A 24,004-nucleotide genomic window follows, 5' to 3' on the forward strand; every position below is an offset into this window, starting at 1 on the left:
CATAAGCTCCATTTGATTTGATCCATAACGATATCCGAAAGGTACTTGACATGATTATGGCTTTGATTTTCCAAAAATGGCTTCTGAAACGTTCGTAGAAGGTTCTGTACTTCAAACGCTCATAACTTTCGCATACTAAGTCGGATTGACCCGAAACTTGTTTCTGAGCCTCCAGATGTCAGTAAGTGTACATATCCATCGAGTCTTGATTTGTATGTATATGGTTTCTCACGACTCTGCTCGTGCACGCCTCAATGTATCTTTCACTGAGTCCCGGGCCAGGACATGCTCTCGTGCGTACTCCACTGCATTGTTCACCGAGTCCCTCATAGGCGGGCCGGGACACATTACATGAATATGTATATGATGATGTGATGATACGGGGATGGCGGCAAGGATTGCATATGATAGATCTATTCACCGAGACCCGCACTAGAGGGCCGGGACACGTTATATGTATATATATGATACATAATGTTGCATGCATGATTCTATCCACCGAGTCCCTCACTGGAGGGCCGGGACACGTTACATACATATATGATACATGATTTTGGCATATGATGACTCTGTCCACCGCGTCCCCTAGAGGGCCGGGTTCTGTTACACGCATATATGATATATGATCTAGCATATGACTCTGTCCACCGCGTCCCTCATTAAAGGGCCGGGATCTGTTATATGATTCTGTTCACCGCGTCCCTCACTAAAGGGCCAGGATCTGTCATACGTATATACGATATCTGATTCTGACATGCATGATCTGTGTTTGGAAAGTAAGCCTTCTGGCAATTCTGTGCCTTCTGTACTCCTTCTGACATCGGACTTCGGCATATATGATCTGTGTCTGGAAGCCAAACGGATCTGCACCTTTTCTGACATATGACATCGGCATACACGATTTGTGTTTGAAAAATAAGCGTTTTGGTATTCTGGATAACGTATTTATTGTTTGTACTGTCTGTTTCGATTGTGGTTCGGTTTTCTGTATTTTATGCCTTATATACTCTGTACATATTCCGTACTGACCCCCTCTTCTTCGATGGTTGCGTTTCATGCCGTGCAGGTACACCCATATGAGTTGGAGCTAATATAGAAGATGTTCCAGCAGAGTTGGTAGACTCCACTTGTTCCTGGAGTGTTGCCGAGTCAGAGTATATGTGCTATGATGTTTTGTTTGAAATTAGATACTTTGCAGACAGAGTTGTGGGTATTGGTTGTCAGTTCAGTAAGCGGCTCCATCAACCGATGTGTCATTTGTGTTATGATATAAGTTCTATATGATCACAGATTTTGTTTGATTTGAAAGTAACGAAAAAGAATATTTCTGAGAATTTTACCATGCATTTCATCTTTATTTGATTTAAAAAGTCCACAGGATTATGTATGTATTAAAAGTCAGAGGGTTCGCTCGGCTCTAAATAAGGGTCGGGTGCCCATCACACCCTAGGTGGTTTAGGGTGTGACATAAACGTAAAAGGTATGTGAGGCTAGTCCTTTCTTTCTAATGGCATGAATCCTATATCATGACTCTTTTTTCCTCTTCATGAATTTCTACATTCCGAAAAGCTAGAAGCCTATGTCTATGAATAGCTACATAAGGTGAGAGATATGTTATGAGTCCCATAATGATGATGATGAGCTAAAGTATAGAGATTCTAAAATATGTGACATGATGATCCTATGGCGTTAATGATGTTATCTATTGCTTACACTCACCTTATATGCTAATTCCTTCAAGGTGAGGCAGAATGTCAACGAATGTTCCATAATGAAATCGGGGGATCACGACCTTATGTGACCCCGATAAAGTATAGTTGTTCTTGAGCCTTAAGCATACTATGATGAGCATATTATGATGAGCATGTTTTGATGAGGATATAACACCGCGCCTATATGGTCGGGCAGTCATCGCTAAGGCGGGCAGCGTATACATCATGGCCAGATGGCATGGACAGACACCACTAGTGGGTGGCATGTGATGATACCCCGGAAGCAGGAGGCCTGGACGCAGGCTAATGTTATGATTATCACACCGATCCGATATGGACGGGCAGCTTATACATTATTACACCGTGCCTATATGGACGGGCAGCTTATACGTTATGTATATATGATATGGTGATGAGTATGAGTAAGACAGCATGATTTATTTCCTTTATACTTGACAGTCCGATACAGATGTTCCATATTGATATTTCCTTTACATCATCATCTTATTTCATTGTTTATGCCTCTCATACTCAGTACAATGTTCGTACTGACGTCCGGTTTCTCTGGAGGCTGTGTTCATGCCCACAGGTAGACAGAAAGGAGAGCTCGACCCAGATCTATAGTAGCTGTCAGCCGATTGAAAGCACTCCTTTGTTCCGGAGGTGCTTGATTATTCTTTTGTGTATATTCATGTATATGTATTTTGGGCATGACGAGGTCTTGTCCCGTCCTCATGTTTAGCATTCTAGTAGAGGCTCATAGATACGCAGTGTGGGTTAAATGGTCTCACGGGATTGTTACTATGTATATATATAATTTTGATGGCCGGGAGACTTATGCATATAAAAGTATTTTATGTTCTCAAATGAAAAGATGATTTTCTTATGTCTTGAGTATAAATTGATAAAAAAACATTAAATGAGTAAGGTGAGTAGCAGAACAAGTGGTGCTCGGTGGTTAGCCCCGAGTACCCGTCGCGGCCCTAGCAGGGTCGTGACAAAAGTGGTATCAGAGCAGTTCAGTCCTAGGAAGTGTCTACGAGCCGTGTCTAGTAGAGTCTTGTTTATGGTGTGTTGCACGCCACATCAATAAACAAGAGGCTACAGGGCATTTAGGAAAAATGACCATCTTTCTTCTTATGAGATCATGCGATAGAGCCATGTATAAGATTTTATCCTCCCTAATAGTGTGTTGTGATTCCAGAAATGCCGCCAAAGGGAAAAGCTACAACTGCCCAGAAAGGCAAGACTACGACAAAGAGGTGGGTAGAAAGAGAGCCTGCGATGAATATTGAAGAGGGTGAATCGCATAATGAGGCTCCATCTGATACTTCCTCCACCCCGCCTATTGTGGGAGAACAAGGAGGAGCCCCAGCTCCAATTCCTCCACCGGTTCCTTCGGGTCAACATATGACCGAGGACATACATCTATTGACACAGTTGGTTGCCGCTCAGGCACATCGGCAAAATGTGAGTTCAAGTGATCGGGAAGAAAGTACCAAGGCCCGTGATTTTATGAGTCTAAATCCTCCGGAGTTTTTCGGGTTAAATCCAGATGAAGACCCGCAATTTTTCATTTATGAGATGTTGAGGATGTTGAGGATTGTCCATGCCTCCGAAACTGAATCAGTGGAGTTGGCATCTTATAGACTTCGGGATGTGGTAGGCTTATGGTATAATAACTAGGTATTATTAAGAGGAGAGAATGCGCCTCCTCCATTTTGGCAAGAGTTCGTGGATGCTTTCATTCGTCACTACTTGCCCCCCGAGGTCCACCGAGCTAGAGCGGATAGGGCCTAACCCACTGACCTTTCTGCCTTAAAACGTCCATATCTCCTTATCCCGACGTCTCCTGTGGACCCACGACCTATGGTTGGAAAGCTAATTCAATTATCTACAACTTCTATTTATTGGTATCTTTCCAAATTCCAAACTTATAAGACCGTGTTTGCCCCTCGAAGTCAGATTACCCAAAAACGTTACTTAAAAATATTTGTTTGGAGGACTTCCACTTTGATTTGGCTCAAGGGTCCTTCTTGAGTTGTGTTTAACTTGACATATGTGATTCATATAACTTTTCACGTGTTCCTAAAAAATCTCGATGTGTGGGCCCCACCTCCGCTTACGAATAATCCGACCTACAAAAAATACGAAATATAATACTATCAACGTGAGTTTAAATTATGTAGTAACAACGTGATTGTAAATGTTTGAGGAAGCACATGTCACGCTCAGGCTCTGAAAATGCGGGGTATAACATATATATTATTTTGATGGCCGAGAGGCTTATGCATATAAAAGTATTTTATGTTCTCAAATGAAAAGATGATTTTCTTATGTCTTGAGTATAAATTGATAAAAGAGCATTAAATAAGTAAGGTGAGTAGCAGAACAAGTGGTGCTCGGTGGTTAGCCCCCGTCGCGGCCCTAGCAGGGTCATGACAAAAACAATACTAGAATCACAACCATGCATTACCCGGACCTAAACCACTACTTCGCTACTTGAAAATTGCTCACTTTTTGATTCCCTCACTCTCTCTCTTCTAATTTCTGGAATTTTCTGGGCAAATCTAATGAAAAAAGGGGTTATTACCCTTTTTATAGGGGTCAAGTCGGTCACTGTAGCAGTACTGTAGCATGCGTTTCTGCTCTGCAGCCGAACTTGTAACGTCCATAATTGTCTACTCCGATGTCCTATCGATGAGCGGTTTGTTGCGTTGGAAACTAGACTCGACAAATTGCATTTTAGGCTTTTGTTTCACTTCAAAACACTTCATATATAAAGAGATATTCGTCCCCCAATTTGGACAAAAGTTTTGACACAAAACTTCACCCACCCTTTCTCCAAAGTCGTACTACTCCATTTCTTCCTCTCATTTCCTTATAAAACCTTATGGTATACCTTATATACGTCCTTTACTCATTAAATACACTTAATACTGCTTGCTTCTTATATTCCAAAGTGGTTTTACTTAACCATAACTCAACATACTTATGTTTCAAATTTGATAAGTGCTTCTTCGAAGATATGGGGTGTAACAGGAGAGGATTTCCATGCTTTTGTTGTGGGTCTTCCGAAGACCTTGGGTAAGTTTGATTCGATTTGGGTGATAGTTGATCGGTTGACTAAGTCCGCTCATTTTATTCCAATCCAGATTTCCTATATCGCGGAGAAGTTAGCCAAGTTGTACATTCGTGATATTGTGAGATTGGATGGGATTTCTATTTGTATCATAACTGATCAGGGTACTATCTTCACTTCCCATTTCTGGAGAGCTTTTCATGATGAGTTGTGTACCCGAGTGGATCTTAGTGCAGCTTTCCACCCCTAGAACAATGGGAAATCTGAGCGAACCATTCAGGTGCTCAAGGATATGTTGAGGGATAGCGTTATAGACTTTCGTGGTCATTGGGATCAATTCTTTCCGTTGGAAGAGTTTGCATATAATAACAGTTATCACTCGAGCATTAACATGGTGCCTTTTGAGGCTTTGTATGGTAGGAGATGTAGATCTCCGGTTGGTTGGTTTGATGTATTTGAGGTTCGACCTTGAGGTACGGACCTATTGAGAGAGTCTTTTGAGAAGTTGAAGGTCATTCAGGCCAAGCTTGTGGCAGGTCAGAGTCGACAGAAGATGTATGTGGATCGGAAGGTCCGAGATCTAGAGTTTGTCGTTGGTGATCAAGTTCTATTGAAGATTTCACCCACGAAGGGTGTTATGAGATATGGGAAGATAGGTAAGTTGAGTCCGAGGTATATTGGGGCCATTTGAGATTCTTGACCGTGTGGGCGATGTTATTTATGAGTTGGCCTCGCCGCCAAGCTTGGCGGGAGTTCATCCAGTTTTTCATGTGTCTATGCTAAAGAAGTACCATGCCGATGGTACTTATATTGTTCGTTGGGACTCGGTATTGCTTGATGAGAATTTAACCTATGAGGAGGAGCCTATTGCGATTTTCAATAGGCAAGTTTGAAAGTTGAGGTCTAAGGAGATTTCTTCTGTGAAGGTGCAATAGAAACATTGTCCTGTTAAGAAGGCCACTTGGGAGACTGAGTTCGACATGCGTAGTCGATATCCCCAGTTGTTTGCCGAGTTAGGTACTTCTCCGTTCTTTTCCCATAGTCGCTCAAGGACGAGCGATCGTTTTATTAGTATCTGATGTAATGACTCGCTTGGTTCTTATAGTCTTTTCAGTACTTTTGACCTTTTCACTAGATTGTTAGCTCACTTTTGACCCTAAGGGACCGTTGAAATACTTCCCGAGCTGCTTGGTTATGATTCGGGTGACTTTTTGGGAAATTTGGGCTTAAAGTAAAAAAGAGTTGACTCAAAGTTTACTTTTGGGTAAATAGACCTTTTTTGGGAATCCGTCGATTCCGAGAGGTCCGGATGGTCTTTTAGAACTTGTGTACATATTTGGTTCGGTTCCCAATGCACTCGAGTGCATTTTGGGAATTGGGTTGGGAAGTTGGAATTATGGTATGGGGGCTTGACTCGGTCAATGAGACCTCCGTTGGGAATTATGAGGCTACAGGTGCGTTCATAGCATATTTTTATATATGTGAGCAGATGGCCTGGGGTAATAGTAGGGATTTCGGGTTGAGATTGTGAAACTTGGGGGGCATTCTGGTGTCTGGTGCCCGCTATGGAGGCACCAGTACCGCAGCAGTTATGCCGCTACAGCGGGTGCTAGCCGCAGAAGCGGCTAAGTATATTTTGTGGCTAACCGCCACAACGGTCTGAGCGGCCGCCGAGGCGGGGCCGCAGCGGTCTTGTTGTCGCAGAAGAGGTATCGGGCAGGTAATTTCATTAAATGAGTATTAAAAGCCCTAAGTCTGTCATTCTTTATTATTTAGACTTTAGTGTGATAGAGAGCTTTTCAAGGAGATTCTTAGGAGAAAATCTTGGTGGTAAGTCCTTCTATCTTCTTTGCTATTCCATTTTCCTTAATCACCTTAGGATTCTATTATCATGATAGTTCTTTAAGGGTTTGATGATTAAAAGTGGGTTCTATGTGTCACGACCTAACCCCATGGGCCATGACTAGTGCCCGAGCTGGACACTCATATACGTACCTGTTAGATATAGTCAAATTGAAACTATGAACAATATGGAAACTTGCAAAAGAACTCCGAAGGTTCATAACGTCATCATATATATGTGTCCAGATAACTGTCTCCTGAGGAGTCACAACTGATCAAATCATAAAATGATACGCAAGCCGACAAGGCTGCCACTACATATCAATATCATGCGCAAGCCGACATGGCTGCCACTACATACGAACATATCCATAGCACATCGTATAGACACAGCTGAACAAACTTATACACAACCCACACATATGTCTACAGACCTCTAAGAGTATCGATAGCGAAATATGACGGGATAGGGCCCCGCCGTACCCCTGGGTAAACATATACGTACATCATAAGATCTGTACAAAAAGTCTAGGCTCCGAAACAACAGAGCTCTCCAAGATAGCTAAGTGGAAGTCCGATGCTGAAGGGTCACCAAACCGACTATCTATACCTGCGGGCATGAAACGTAGCCCTCCGAAGAAAGGGGGATCAGTACGAGATATGTACTGAGTATATAGAGCATGAAATACAATAAAGAGGATCATAACTGAAATAGAGATTACCGGAAACAAGTATGACTTTTAAAATATCAATACACTTGCCTTATGAAATGAAAATCATACATATCAATATCATATATCATATCCGGCCCATTATGGGACTCGGTGAATAAGGTCACCAAATACCATCCTTGGCGCCATAGTCACATCATCACACCATCACACCATCACATTATATATATATATATATATATATATATATATATATATATATATATATATATATATATATATACCGTATCCCGGCCCTCTAGTGAGGGACTTGGTGAACAATGCAGTGAAACTGTGCACGAGAACGTATCTTGGCCCGGGACTCAGTGAAAGATATATTGAGGCATGCACGAGTAGAGTAGTGAGCAACCATATGAAAATTAAATCATATCTGAGACTCAATAAGATAATCAAAATGAACCATCATTTGAAAATTTAGACGATAGTCATATCAAGTACCTTTCGAATGTCACTACGGATTATATTAAAATAGAACTTCTGGAATCATATACACGTATCAAAACATAATGAAATAGCTTCTGGAAGTCAAGAACATTAGCCATCCTAGTGGCTCTAAGAATGGGAGCTTCTTTGGAGTCATATATATACGTCGTCTGTTTGTTTCATAAAGACCATGCCAAAAAGAAAGAAGGGTTAGCTTTACATAACTATTATAGGTTAACCGTAACCAAGTTCGCTTCGTCGTCCCTTTAGCCTATTTAATATGAAAGTAACGCTATCGTTAGTAAACTATACTTTCTAGCTTATAAATCTACAACCAATCGCTTATAGGAATCATTCTTTAGTTCATACTTTCTTGATTAGGATTTTTGTTAGTTAAGAACTTAACGGAAATCGAGCAGCATTTCCCCTATGTAACATGCCTAACTCGAACTTCCAATTAATCTCTTGTTATCACAGCAATACCAACAACGACAGTAATAGAAATATTCATATCATATCCCTACAATCCAGCCCATAAACAACTCAAACAACCCAATAACCTTTCTTAATCCTTTTCAAATCCAAATCATTAACATTTAAGATTATACACCAAATAGACCAACATACACTTTGTATACGATACGTTATACACTTCTTTCTTCCAAATTTAGAAGCCATATCAACGACAACACGACAACAACACGAACAACAACATATGAAAATAAACCACACTTTTAATCTTTTCAACTCAACAATTCCACATAACAACTACAACTCCCAATATCAACGAATTCGCGCAATTTCTTACTTCCAATTTCATCTAATACAATATTAATCTTTCCATTACAATACCATTAATCCAATTATACCATAAAATGAGAAAATCTTACCTTAATTTAATCAGAGCAATTTGTACACTCACTTGCACTAATTTCACTATTTCTTCTTCCTCAATTCAATACCCAATGTTGCTATCACCTCCTTGGACTTGCAAATCACCTTAGAATTTAATCAAAGCAACAAAACATATTTTTTTCTGCAACAACCATGGCTGGCCGAGGGCAGCAGCCATGGCTATGCTCTTCTTTCTGTTTCTCTTAAGCTTCAATTTGCAAAATGAAATGAATGCTAAATTTGGTCATTAGCTTGACTATTTATATGAATCCTACTAGCCCTACACGTGCCCTCCATGGTGAATCATCATTTTAATATATTTGTTTTTTTAATTAAAGAATCGGGTGGGGCCCACTTTAACTATATAATTAGCTAACTTAATTAATCTTAATTTAATCACTAATCTCCACTTAATAATCTAATCATAGTTAATTAATCCCTAATCTCCATTAATATTTCTATACTAATTGAAATTTATAAACAAATCGTGCACTAATTAAAATCGAGAATTAAAGGCACTTATTTCATAGCCAAAAAATAATCCCGTCCTTAACTTATGTCGATTAGCTTACGAATAATTCAACGTTCAAAAAATTACGGGGTATAACATCCTTCCCCCCTTTGGAACATTCGTCCTCGAATGTTAAACTGGTCCTGAACTCTCAATACTTTCTTAAGTATTCTCTTATTTAATTATGCCCTTCACATGCCTCTTGCATTGGTCGATTCCCTTTAATTCACTATAACGCATTCCAGGTCTCTAAGTAACCATTCCTGTAATATTTCCTCTTTCTCTCGCCTCGCGAGGCAATAATCCCACGTCGTTGTTTTTACTCTTGTCCTTATTTCGCAGTCGGTTGTCAGTTGTATTGCGAGCGCTTCTGCTGAAATGTTACTATCTCTCTTGTATGCATACTGTTCAGTTGTACTGGCACTGATTGATTCTGACTTGTATTCATGGTTCTCTCAGTCATAACTCGGCTCTCTTTCTTCCCCTTAATCCTTAATTAAGATTTTATAACGCGCAGATGTTCCTCATCGATTCATTAGACTTTACAATCCTTGGGGTATTTATGCCTCTGGTAACCTGTAGGCCCTTCGTAACTCTACGAATAAAATGAAATTTCCCCAAGGCGTAATATTATTTTACTTCAATAACCTTACATCGCTCTGCTGTTACAGTCCATATTCTGAAATCTTCCGCATCATGTGTCACTTCTCAATTTTCTCTTTAAAAGAGTTTTAACTGTCACTTTGCTTTTAGCTCTTAATCTCCATCTTTAGAGTTGGTTATCAAGTAGCGCTAAAGTTTCCCCATATAATAACTTCACATAGTCGCTCTGTGATCTGTCTATTATTAACTGGTATAATTTTGAAGGAATTTCTTTTGATTTGACATATAAATTCACTGTCATTCAGTAACTAGTGACCCGCTTGTTCTGATCATCTCGGTTAAACCATTTCACAACTTCCCTTAATCCAACTTGTAACACTTTAGGCATATTCTATTACCCCTTTACTCAGATTTTGTTTCTAGTTTTCCGGTCACACATTATGTTGCAATCTTTACACGAATATATGAAGGTGCTCAAATTAGCCCGGGAAATACCTTAGCGCCGTTTCACTAGTATTTATGCTTTACCTTGAATTCTCCTCTCATACCTTTCAATGGTATCGGGGCTCATCTATGGCCATGTCCTATTTGCCCCCAGTATTAATTCTATTTCAGTAATTTTGCCTCAAACCATCTTACACCTTTCCTTGATGTACCCAAAATATCACAACCGCATTGTTATTACCGAATCCTTACTCTTCTTATCAAGTACTCACTTGGTCTCATTCTTAGCATACAAATACTCGTAGGTTGTATAACTATTCTTGTATAATTTGTACAAAGTACATCCAATCTTAGTCATAGTCTTTCCTTCCCCTGGTTCATTCTGCTTTACATATCTTATTTGTACTAAAACTCGCTCGTAGCCTATCTTGTCATACTCCTTTCCCTTCCTTTATTCACCATTTTATTTTTTTCATATCCTACTATAGGAGATTTCCTATCCCTTTTCCTTTGCTACTTGTAAGTTACAGTATCCTTAGCAAACAACCCCATTGCCAACGTCTTAACCTCTAATCCAGTATAGCGTTGCTATCCTTCGTAATATCTCTTAAATTACTCGTTGTCATTCTCTTATCATACTCTTTACCTACCTTTTAATGTCATATTATTCAAGATCTGTATAAATAATTCTCAGCACTGTCTCAAATACCATCTTGACCACTATCCATTTATCGCTGACTTTCAGATCTTACCGACTTGTTTCAGCATGGGATCTCACTTGAAGTTTGAGTATCCATATCACTTTGCTCTCACCCGTTTCCCCCCTTTGGGGTTGTACTTATACCATTATCTGTTTATATTCTACTTTATGTCCCTATTTCAAATCTCAAATTCATTTGATCCCAACTGTGCCATATCTGTGTCCTTCCTTTATAATCTATAACTTTGATTATCCAGGTACGAAATCTTAACAAAATCTCGAAGCGATGAGAACTCTTCTATGTATAGTACAAAATCCCATCTAATCATCTATACTCAAGTAATGCAACCCATGTAGCAACTCGTCCAAGGCCACATTCCACTTGCTCCAACCGGTAATTAATTAGTACTTATAGTCGTTCCAAATTATCAATTAGGTAGCATTTATATTCTGATGATAAGTGTTCAAAGCTCTCTTGTAACATTATCTTTATCCCAACCTGTATCATATGTTTCCTCTAATGAATTTACAATACATCATTTGTTCCTCAACCTACAGTCTCTGTCCTTTAAGGATTTCACAGGTGAAGTCGTCTACGCGCCGTACTCCTTTATGTCTTATGCTCTTTCACCCTTGTTGTGTACCCAACGCTAACTTCTAACTTACTCAAAATCATATCGAATTTGTCTTAATAATGGTCTTATCTTACCATCTTGTCGTCGTACTGCACCTTTAAGTTCGTAGCTATATATTTTCCTTTCTATTTTCTACTCGTACTCAATTAATTTTGTCTATCTAGGGTGCTTCCTTTAGTATTCCCTTACCATTTCTCCAGTCTATGTCCATCTTTCATTCTGTGCACGAGGAATCTCATGCTACTCTTGTATCCTTCGGAAAACACTATTTCTGCATAACCCCTTTTCTCATCCTCCAAACGTATTCTGTTCATCCCTGTTTGTTCTTGTCATACTAGTCATTTTCTAGCACTCATTCTACCTCGTTGCTCATTTTTCTGTAGCTTGGTCTTTCACAAGTTATGCCATTTATATTGCTCGTGTTCTCGGCTACGTCATAACCTGTTGCTACACTGTTATCTCGCTCACTTTCTTCTTATTTCCTTCTTTCAATTAAATCCTTCTTTTCTTAGGCTCGCTTTCATTTTCGTTATCATATAATCTTTATTCTGAAATTTTCCTTATAGAAGAACTTTATAAGTCTTTCTTATTCGTTTTATATCTTGCCTTTCCATTTCACATTTTCCTTAATACTTTAGTCGCATAGATCGCGTCCTATCTTTTAGTCACTTCCTCACTAGGCTTTACGCATTTTCATAACAATCCTTATTGTATTCACATAATATCCTGTTCGTAATCAATCCTGTGGTATAACACTTCTTAACCATGTTCATGATTCTTACTATAATTTAATTACACTCTGTGGAGCAGGCGTACTTAACTTTTCACCCTTGTGATCAATCTTATCCTTAATATCTCACAAGCTGTCTTATCAATACCTTCATATTTGTCATAACTCTTCCTCCTCCGTACCTTTATCTCAATCATACTATTACTCCTTTTAATGTAAACTCGTCGTAATTTATCCCTACTTGTCAGTTCAGTTGATACCTTAATATAACACCCTATTAAGACTTGCCAGCCTTTCTAAATCATCTTTTAGTATCTCAAGCCCTTCCAAATTACCCTAGCATTTCCCTTTTTACCATATTCATACCGATCTCATAATTACTATTACCATCAATTCAACGGTTAACTTATTTCTCGAAGTCAGTCGTACTCGCAACTTAGTCAAATCTTATCATCACTATTGACACGACCTTTCAAGAATATTACGAACTTATATCTCATTCTCTTTTTATTTCAAAGAAAATTTTGGCAGAGTTTCCTCTGTATTTCTTACTATCCCAAAACCTGCACGCAGGAAATACCAACAATGTCTCACAGGGCCAACATATATTCGTATATATCATATCATATCATATCATAGCCACACAAGGCTCCCAATTTCGAGTAAAAGTACAAAGATATCGAAACTTACCTCACATATCACACCTCAAGACATACCTGATCATTTAACGATCTGTCCTGTTATACCTTCCTATCTACCTTCCCTTTCATTCTTCAATTTTACATTTCAATCATACTTCCATATTCTTACCTTATCCGACATGCATCTTTCACACTGTTACTCACCTGTGTACTTTTTGACTTCCAATATCATCAGTCACTTTCTTCTGCCGATGTCGTTCTTCAGCTGAAATCAAGGGTTAGTATAAGGAATTTCATTTCCTATGGCTGGGCTCTATTGCACGATCTTAGATATGAAAGAAAGGTAACATCCCAAATGTCCTGTAGCTTCTTGTTTATAGATGTGGTGCACAACACACCGATAAACAAGACCCTACTAGACACAGTCTGTAGACACTCCGAGGATGAACTGCTCTGAGATCACTTTTGTCACGACCCAACCCCATAGGCCATGACTAGTGCCCGAGCTGGACACTCATATACGTACCTGTTAGATATAGCCAAATTGAAACTATGAACAATATGGAAACTTGCAAAAGAACTCCGAAGGTTCATAACTTCATCATATATATATATGTCCAGATGACTGTCTCCTGAGGAGTCACAACTGATCAAATCATAAAATGATACGCAAGCCGACAAGGCTGCCACTACATATCAATATCATGCACAAGCCGACAAGGCTGCCACTGCATACGAACATATCCATAGCACATCATAAAAGACACAGTTGAACAAACTTATACACAACCCACATATATGTCAACAGACCTTTAAGAGTATCGATAGTGAAATATGACAGGACAGGGCCCCGCCGTACCCCAAGGTAAACATATACGTACATCATAACATCTGTACCAAAAGTCTAGGCTCCGGAACGACAGAGCTCTCCAAGACAGCTGAGTGGAAGTCCTATGCTGAAGGGTCACCAAACCGACTATCTGTACCTGCGGGCATGAAACGCAGCCCCCCGAAGAAAAGGGGGTCAGTACGAGATATGTACTGAGTATATAAAGCATGAAATACAATAAAGAGGATCATAACTGAAATAGATATTACCGGAAACAAGTATGACTTTTAAAATATCAATACACTTGCCTTATGAAATTAAAACCATGCATATCAATATCATATATCATATCCGACCCATTATGGGACTCGGTGAATAAGGTCGCCACATACCATCCTTGGCGCCATAATCACATCATCACATCATCACATCATCACACCATCACATAATCATATATATATATATATATATATATATACCGTATCCCGGCCCTCTAGTGAGGGACTTGGTGAACAATGCAGTGAAACTGTGCACGAGAACGTATCCTGGCCCGGGACGCAGTGAAAGATGTATTGAGGCATGCACGAGTAGAGTAGTGAGCAACCATATGCAAATTAAATCATATCTGAGACTCAATAAGACAATCAAAATGAACCATCATTTGAAAATTTAAAAGATAGTCATATCAAGTACCTTTCGAATGTCACTACGGATTATATTAAAATAGAACTTCTGGAATCATATACACGTATCAAGACATAGTGAAATAGCTTCTGGAAGTCAAGAACATTAGCCATCCTAGTGGATCTAAGAATAGGAGCTTCTTTGGAGTCATATATATACGTCGTCTATTTGTTTCATAAAGATAATGCCAAAAAGAAAGAAGGGTTAGCTTTACATACCTATTATAGGTTAACCGTAACCAAGTTTGCTTCGTCGTCCCTTTAGCCTATTTAATATGAAAGTAACGCTATCGTTAGTAAACTATACTTTCTAGCTTATAGGAATCATTCTTTAGTTCATACTTTCTTGATTAGGATTTTTGTTAGTTAAGAACTTAACGGAAATCGGGCAGCATTTCCCCTATCTAACTTGCCCAACCCGAACTTCCAATTAATCTCCTGTTATCACAGCAATACCAACAACGACAGTAATAGAAATATTCATATCATATCCTTACAATCCAGCCCATAAACAACTGAAACAACCCAATAACCTTTCTTAATCCTTTTCCAATCCAAATCATTAACATTTAAGATTATACACCAAACAGACCAACATACGATTTGTATACGATACATTATACACTTCTTTCTTCCAAATTTAGAAGCCATATCAACGACAACACGACAACAACACGAACAACAACATATGAAAATAAACCACACTTTTAATCTTTTCAACTCAACAATTCCACATAACAACTACAACTCCCAATATCAACAAATTCGTGCAATTTCTTACTTCCAATTTAATCTAATACAATTTTAATCTTTCCATTACGATACCATTAATCAAATTATACCATAAAATGAGAAAATCTTACCTTAATTTAATCGGAGGAATTTCTACACTCACTTGCACCAATTTCACTATTTCTTCTTCCTCAATTCAATACCCAACGTTGCTATCACGTCCTTGGACTTGCAAATCACCTTAGAATTTAATCAAAGCAACAAAACATATTTTTTTTCTTCAACAACCATGGCTGACCGAGAGCAGCAGCCATGGCTATGCTCTTCTTTCTGTTTCTCTTAAGCTTCAATTTGCAAAATGAAATGAATGCTAAATTTGGTCATTAGCTTGACTATTTATATGAATCCTACTAGCCCTACACGTGCCCTCCGTGGTGAATCATCATTTTAACATATTTTTTATTTTTTTTAATTAAAGAATCGGGTGGGGCCCACTTTAACTATATAATTAGCTAACTTAATTAATCTTAATTTAATCACTAATCTCCACTTAATAATCCCATCATAGTTAATTAATCCCCAATCTCCATTAATATTTCTATACTAATTGAAATTTATAAACAAATCGTGCACTAATTAAAATCGAGAATTAAAGGCACTTATTTCATATCCCAAAAATAATCTCGTCCTTAACTTATGTCGATTAGCTTACGAATAATTCGACGTTCAAAAGATTACGGGGTATAACACTATGAGTTGTTCTTTATAGGCTTCTAAATCTTAATTTAATGATTGGGTTAGCTTCTTTAAGCATGGAATTGGTGATTAGAACCTATTATTGCATGATTCTTCCTACTTAGTGACTAATTTATGGAATTGGAATTTAAGGTTTATACCCAAATTTGGGGGTTTTGCCTAGAATCCGAATTTAAGTAATTTGTTGGTTCATCTAGTTTGTAATTGAAGGGAATTGATCAGCTAGAGCTTAATTTCATGTTGAAACCTTTAGATTCCTATTTTCCCCGTTCTTGTTCATAAACTCCATTCCTTAGGTTGGGGATTTGGGTCTTGAATAGAAGTAGGATTTGATTGATGTTCTTCTTGATTCTAATTTCATGATTCAGATATGCTTAGACTTTCATTATCTCAAGGTTCAAAGGAAAGGAAAGACTAAGGTGGGATTGTTGGAGACTTTGATGCTCGGCCTTCCAGGTAGGTTACGGTTTATAATATACTGATTACCGAAGCATATATTTAGACGATATTATCGGAGAATGCATGTAAACCTTTGGGCATGAATTTGGGTTGGATATTGCCTTAGGTTGGGCCTATTTCTGTGGTTTGGGGCGAGCCACCATGTTGTGTTGTGGCTTATCTTGTTCGATTTGTTGTTGGCTCGATGCCACATGGAGATAGTAGATATTGGTGATTAGTGATATATCTTGATGATGATATTGTAGAAACTTATTATTTCTATTTTGAGATGTGGATTGTGATTCTATTACGACTTATTTTGTAGCCTTTTTATTGATATTGTTGGTGTGCCCATGTGTGGTACTATTGATATTGACTTGATTATTGACATTGAACTCATACATTGCACGCATTCTCATCCTTCATGATGTACTGTTGATACATTGATGATATACATGAAACACTGTTATGAGCTGGGCTTAGTTGGATGAGAATGATGTGAGGACCGATGTCCGATGTTCGATATTTATCCTGGAATCGAGGTATGAGCGCTGGTAGCGATTACCGAGGTTGTTGCAGGAATCGTGACGGTACATGGACTTCGCGGGTCCCCCATGGTTTGTGCTGCCGAGATGTGATGTTCCAGCATCAATGTACATGTGTACGGTGCATATGTATTGCATTCACACTTCATACATTATTGCATTTGCATTGTATTATTGGCTTCTTATGATATTCATGTGTTTTATTATGATACCATTGTGATATACGGATTCAGATTGGATATACTGAGACTTGGCACAGTTGGGTTTAGATGCTATATTATAGGTGATGACGTGTACTTGGTTATTGGCTCGTGATTGACTTATACCTTGTTGATTTACCTATTTATCTTACTTTATTGCCTTGATATATGTTAGCTAATCTTAGTCGGCCTATGATACCTACCAGTACTTGTTGTGTGTACTGATCTGCACTTGCAACATTCTTTTATGAATGCAGAGTTCCAGGTGGGATTGACCTCTACTCCTCGTGGCTGATAGTAGTCGAGGATTGGTGTTCCGAGTCTTACAGGGTGAGCACGAGGACGTCCGCCGCCTTGAAGACTATTCTTTTATTATGTCTTCATTTCTATCCGAGACATGATTTTTGAGACTATTGGTGTATTCTGATCATTCAGACTTGTAGCATTTAGTTAGTTGCTCTTCTATGATTAGACCAGACACTGGGGTGTATTTCTCTTATTTTCGAAATTTCTTTTATTATTACCGTGAGACTTACGTTATTCTATCTCTTCCGCTTATTTATTTATTTGTTCATGATTTTATGATTTGTTGGGATAAGGGTTAGCTTACCAAGGTGGGAATGGTAGGTGTCCGTACTACTTAGTGAAATTGGGTCATGACAGCTATTGCCCGCATTACTACACTAGCCAGAGGCCGAGCACCAGCTGCTGCTCAGACCCATGCTGGATAGGTTACTCCAGACCTTAAAGAGATTCCGGATGAGGAGCCGGTCCTGGCAGATAAGGTTGGATCCTCTTAGGCAACAACAGGATTCATTACTACTGTTGTTCTTTAGGACACTTTGGTGCGTATTCTGAGCTTCTTTGAGGGTATCGCCTAGGTAGGCATATTACCGACCACTCCAGAGGGTTCCCAGACTAGAGTTGGAGCCCAGACTCCGGATCCTACGGTTGTTGAAAGATATAGAACCCCACGGGCACAACCAGCTGCTGGTGTGGCTGCTCAGTTTTAGGCTTTTCCAGTTTTGGGTGTTGCTATTTGCCCAGTTGCCCAACCTACTATTACAGTTGAGGAGCAAAAGAGGGGGGGGGGGGGGGGGGGGTTAGTTTGAAGATGAAGCCACCATAGTATGATGGTCCTGATGATGATGCATATGAGTTTATGGTTAGTTTCCATGAGCGTCAGCACAATTTGGGGGTGGTCGAGTCCAGCGGTGTTGATTTTGTGGCTATGGCCCGCCAAGCAGTGGTGGAGGGTTTTTGTTGAGACTAGACTAGTTGGGTCAACTCTACTTGGATCGAGTTTTCTCGCGTAATTCTAGAGAAATGGGTTCCCCGTAGTTTGAGAGATGAGAGGAGTGAGCAGTTCGAAAGGTTGGAGCAGCATGGGATGTCTGTGACAGATTATGAGATGATTTTCCACTCATCTCGCAATGCTTTGACCGTTCTACTCAATGAGACAGAGAGGATCATAAAGTTCATCCGGGGGATGTCGTGTCCCCTTCGAGTTGCAGCAACTCATATGGCATCTTCATGAGGTACTTTTCAGCAAATGGTGGAAGCCGCTAGGTGTCTTGAGTCTATCAGGTGTGATGAGTTTGGAGATAGATCGGACAAGAGGCCCCGCAGCTCGGGCAGATTTTTGGGTTCCTCTTCTGTAGGTAGAGGTTACCATGGTAGGGGTTATCGCCCCCTGATATGATTCCGATTGGGAGAAACGCTGAATCAAACAACAAACGTGGAAATTAAAGATTGTAAGAAATTAAGGGATGAGAATTGAAGAAAAGGGGATGAGAATAAAAGAATGAAATGATTGAATCAACAATAATTGTGACTAATCAACATAGGACTTGATACCTACACCTATTAATCAACAATCAATATATGAATCTCAACACAAGGAAGAAGAGAAACTTAAACTCATACATATGGAAATCCATTCCAAGATTATCTAAGAGAGGTTCAAAGCTAAGAGTAACGGAATCCACCCACTAACCTAGCACTAACATAAGCTAATCCTAGCTTAACCTAACTTCATACATGGAGAACTACTCTCAAAGAGTTTCTTCAATCATCAACCAAAAACTAAGGAATGAAAATATGCTAAGGTAAGCTTATATAGTTTTCCCTATTACAACAAAGGCCTAAAAGTGGCCTTTGCAGAAACAACCCCACATGGGCCCTTCTTCACTTGAATTGCAATCCTAGGCTCGAATTTACACTCCTAGCCACGAATTGCACTCCTTAGCCACGAATTGCACTCCTAGCCATGTTTGCTCTTCTAGCCACTTTGTGTGGCTTCCATCAATGGTCCTTCATATCCATGTCTCTTCCAAGCAATCATCCACATCCTTGTGGCTTGCTCTTCAATGGCCTCCAAAGGCCCCATCTTCCTCTTCCAAGGGTGTGTGACATAGAAATGCCAATCCAAAGCTCTAACACGGGTTTTAGCCTTCATAATCACCCATGAGCTTCCTAGGATCATATTATCCTCCCCTTCTTTAAAACGATTCATCCTCGAATCCAAACCTTACAAAAACCAAGGGAAGATATATAAAAACATAGTCCTCATAGCATGAGGGTTAGCACAAAAGTCAATAATCATGATATCACGCCAAGGGTGGACAAATTTGTGGTATAACCACATATCAATAATCATCATGAATAAAAACTTCACATATGGGCATTAAGATGTTGATCCCTCCAAATATCATGAAACGAGGGTAAGGTAAAGAAGCCAATGGGTTTAAGATAAGAGCACGCAATGCCACATTGGCTCTAGAAGACATGAAGTGTATTTGACCCTCTATTTCCCAACTAAACCAATTACCCAAGTTTTGGGACATCTCCAGGGTCTAAAGGAAAGGATACCCACAGGTCTTGGTCAACAAAACAACTACATATCCCATTAAGGCCCCTATCGACATAGGATGCATTCTTAAGACAAATATGGGCTTCATTATATGCAAATAGGTAGTAAAGAAAGGTTTCACGCAAATCAACTTCCTTATCTATGTCATTCTCAAATGTAGCCTCACTACTTGGTTCAAGAACAAGATCAAGCTTACTACTACAAGTTGAAACACACAAAGAAGAATTATCAATATGCAAGCAAGTGTCACTCTCTTTCCCATAACAATCCTCCCTAATGAACGTGCTATTTCCCCCAAGAGGAGATTCCCATCACAAGGAGGAGGATCATTGTTACATAGTGGGTTCCCATAGACTTTGTAGCCCCCAAATGTGGCTACACGTTCCTCACCACAAAACATGTAACCATGCAACTCACTATCAATACTTGCGTCATTATCAAGTAAAACGTTATCCTTAAGGATAGAATAACCAACTAACGGTTGAGAATCAATGCATTTAATTTTACACCAAAAGGATCATTGTCATAATCCTCTACATGACAGACAACACTATCAGAAACTTGAGTCTCATCAAATGTCAATAAAGTAAGATCAAGAGATTCATTTTCATATGCATCAAACAAAGGTGATGTATTATATTCATAATATTTCACATTATCAACTTGGTCAATCACTAAATTGAGGTTCATGGAACACATCAAAAACTCGCTCAATTAGTGGACACTCATTATAAGCAAGTTGATCAACACAAAAAGCAACACTAGTTGTTAGCATGTCAAGCTCACAAGATTTACTAACATGATTACCTCATTTAAATTAAACTAGTGTTTGATCATCTCCTTTACATGACAATGTACTGTTATTAGCATCGCAAGTGTCAACACTAGGTGGACACAAATCAATTTTGCAAGAAGAATCAATTCGGTGATCAAGAGGATCAACTATTGTGTGAGCAATCTCAACAAATAGTAAAGAATCATTAATCTCAATGCATGGTAAGCTATCTTTCATACTCAAATTGGCATCAAGATGTTACACCCCGAAAAATTTCGCGTTACCAAGACCGCAAATGGCTTAGTATGAGCTCAAGGGAGAGAAAAGTTATACGAGGATTAGGGATGAAGATTATATTAAATGAGTATAAGTATATATATATATATATATATATATGACATTTAGAGACAATATGGAGTAAATCAAGTAACACGTTACTATGAGTAGCCCTCGTAACCGTAAGTCAAGGTGGGGCCCACATGTCAGGATTTTATAAAGGACATATGAAAAGTGATATTAGTAGTACATGGGAATTTGAACAAGTCTTAAGAAAGATCCTTAAGCCGAATATGTGCATAAGCCCTCCAAAAGGATGATTTAAGGATACTTTTTCGAATGATCTGACTTGGAGAGGCCAAAACGCTATTATAAGTTTGGAATTTGGAAACACACTGAAAATAAAAGTTGTAGATAATTGAAAGAGCTTTCCAACCACAGGTAGTGGGCCCTCATACGATATCGGGATCCAGAGTTATAGTCATTTTAAGATAAAGATTCCAAGCTGCCAAATGGCTTCCGCGGGTCCCACTTGAGAAGTACGGTGGAATCGACTTATGAGTGGTACAAATACCCCCATTAACTCCATTTTTTCAGCGTTTTACATTCTCAATAGTCCTAGAAAATTCTCAACACAACCCCAAACATATATAGCCCATTAAATCAATAATTTAACAAGATTATACCAAACTAGTCCATGAAAGGTGATTGTTCTTGCTTCTACGTGATGTTGTGGTAAGTTTGGTCTTGAAGAAAGTTGGTGTGGCTGAATTTCATCAAGTATAAGGTATGTTATTCGTCCTATCTCTTATGTTGAGTTGATTTGAAGGCTTAGCAAGTCTTAAAAGTGAAAATAATTATGGAGAAAATGTCATAAAGTGTCGTGTTGTAGTTGTTGTGTTTATGGACTATTTTGAGCATGTTTGGCCGTGTGGCTGGGCTGATTTACATGCACAGAAATGGTAGCTAATGTTGTTGGTGTGTTGATGAGATTATGCTCCTTGATTGGGAAGAAAGGAAGTGTATATTGTTGTTGTATGTTGAAAAACATAGTGTGGGATGTTTTATGGAATATATTGGTATTGATAATATTGTTGTTGATGTTGGTATTGTTGTTGTTGTTGTTGGTTGTTGGATTGTGATTTCGGGGTAGGCTTATAAATAGGGGAGATGCTGCCCGAATTGTGGCAGATTCTAAAGGAGTTTGGTTTAAAGACTTGAGAAAGGCATATGACGATAAGTCTAATGGTAGTATAATTTCTCTTGAGTGTAGATTTGAAAGTTTGGGAGAATAAGCGTTAATTCGTAGGAGATCAATCAGGTATGTTAAGGCTATCCTTTCCTACTTTTTGGCATGATCTATGACAAGTGCAAAGCGTAATGATATCCATAATGAATCCACTCCGAGATGTAGCCTATCCGAGTTCCTTGACTTCTTAAGTCCCGAAGGGGCATCCATAAGTTATGCGATTTCATAACGATGTCTAATTCCCGAAGGGGACATTCTTAAGGTTTCCTTATTCCCATGCATTTCACATTTGATTTTTAAGTCTCGAAGGAGACAAATGAAAAGGGGAAGAAGTTCCCCTTTTTAAGAAAAGGAGAAGAAGTTCCTATTTTTAAGAAAACGGAAGAAGTTCCCCTTTTGAACTAAAAGTTGCTCCGAAAGGATTCTTTTGATGGTTTCCAACGATTTTCATGCATTTTCATATTTACATACATGCACGACCTCATTTCATGGGGAAGGGGAAAGGGCTAAGGCGTTATATACGCAAACCACCTGATCAGTTAGTATACGATGATTATGATGCCCGAAAGGGTTGCTCGAAGGGGATACTATGCTATTATGCCCGAAAGGACTGCAAGTATATATATATATATATATATATATATATATATATATATATACATATACTGCATCAAAAGTTCATATGTACATACATGTTTATCAGAGTCGGTTACAGGTACAGATTGAGTCTGTTACTCTTTTATCATCCGAGTCGAGATATATTGTTTCAGTTCTGCCTTACATACTCGGTACATTATTCGTATTGACGTCCCTTTGCCTGGGGGCGCTGCATTTATGCCACGCAGGTGTATACAGATGAGTAGAAGACATTGGCTATAGGATGTTTGGTGAGCTCCATATCAGTTAGGAGTGTTGCCAAGTAAAAGTACTTATGTTATGGTATCTCGTGTATGTTAGAGACTTTTGCAGACAGTGTCCTGTGGATAGTGCGTCGAGATGCCCATAGTTATGTATAGCGGCCGAACAGGTCGATGTGTTTTTATGTTTTATTCTTAAAGATTTTATTGTGACTAAAGATTTTTTTTGAATTAACGATAAGGGAGAACTCCCGGATTTGACGAAAGTGTTTTATTGAGAAGTTCTTTTTTTACCTGACGGAAGCGTCATTTCGTAGATCAAAGGTTCACAAAAAGTTATGACTCCTGGATGGAATAATAGTATGGCACTCAGCCGAGTAGGGTCTTGGGTGTTAGTCGTGGTCCTCCGGTTTGGGTCATGACACAAGATCACTCAGAAAGTAGGAGTATTAGGATAAGCTTTTTTAGCTCGGTGTGCATTCAAATGATCTTTTCTACCTTGAGCTACCAATAGTAAGCTCATGTGACCAATTGGAGGGATGGTCTTGGACTCCATTGTTTCTTTCGAGCATGGGAGTTCTTCACATGAAGAATTCTTTAGTAATTTATCTCCTTGAGTACCTACCAAAGAGTCTTCATAACAAGATGAAGAAGTAGAAAGGTTAGAATGATGTTGTGACAACTCCCTCACGTCACTACGCACAACCTCTCCTTTTTCCGCTCTAGAGTTGTCACATGGATCCCCTCACTCCTCTCAATTTTGTATCTCTCATGTTCTTCGAAAAGGTAATGAGTTTCCAAAATGCCCTTCGAAGGGTTAGGGTGACCCTTCACGTCAATCTTC

Source organism: Lycium barbarum, chromosome 11, assembly GCF_019175385.1.
Source record: "Lycium barbarum isolate Lr01 chromosome 11, ASM1917538v2, whole genome shotgun sequence".
Classification (NCBI taxonomy): Eukaryota; Viridiplantae; Streptophyta; class Magnoliopsida; order Solanales; family Solanaceae; genus Lycium; species Lycium barbarum.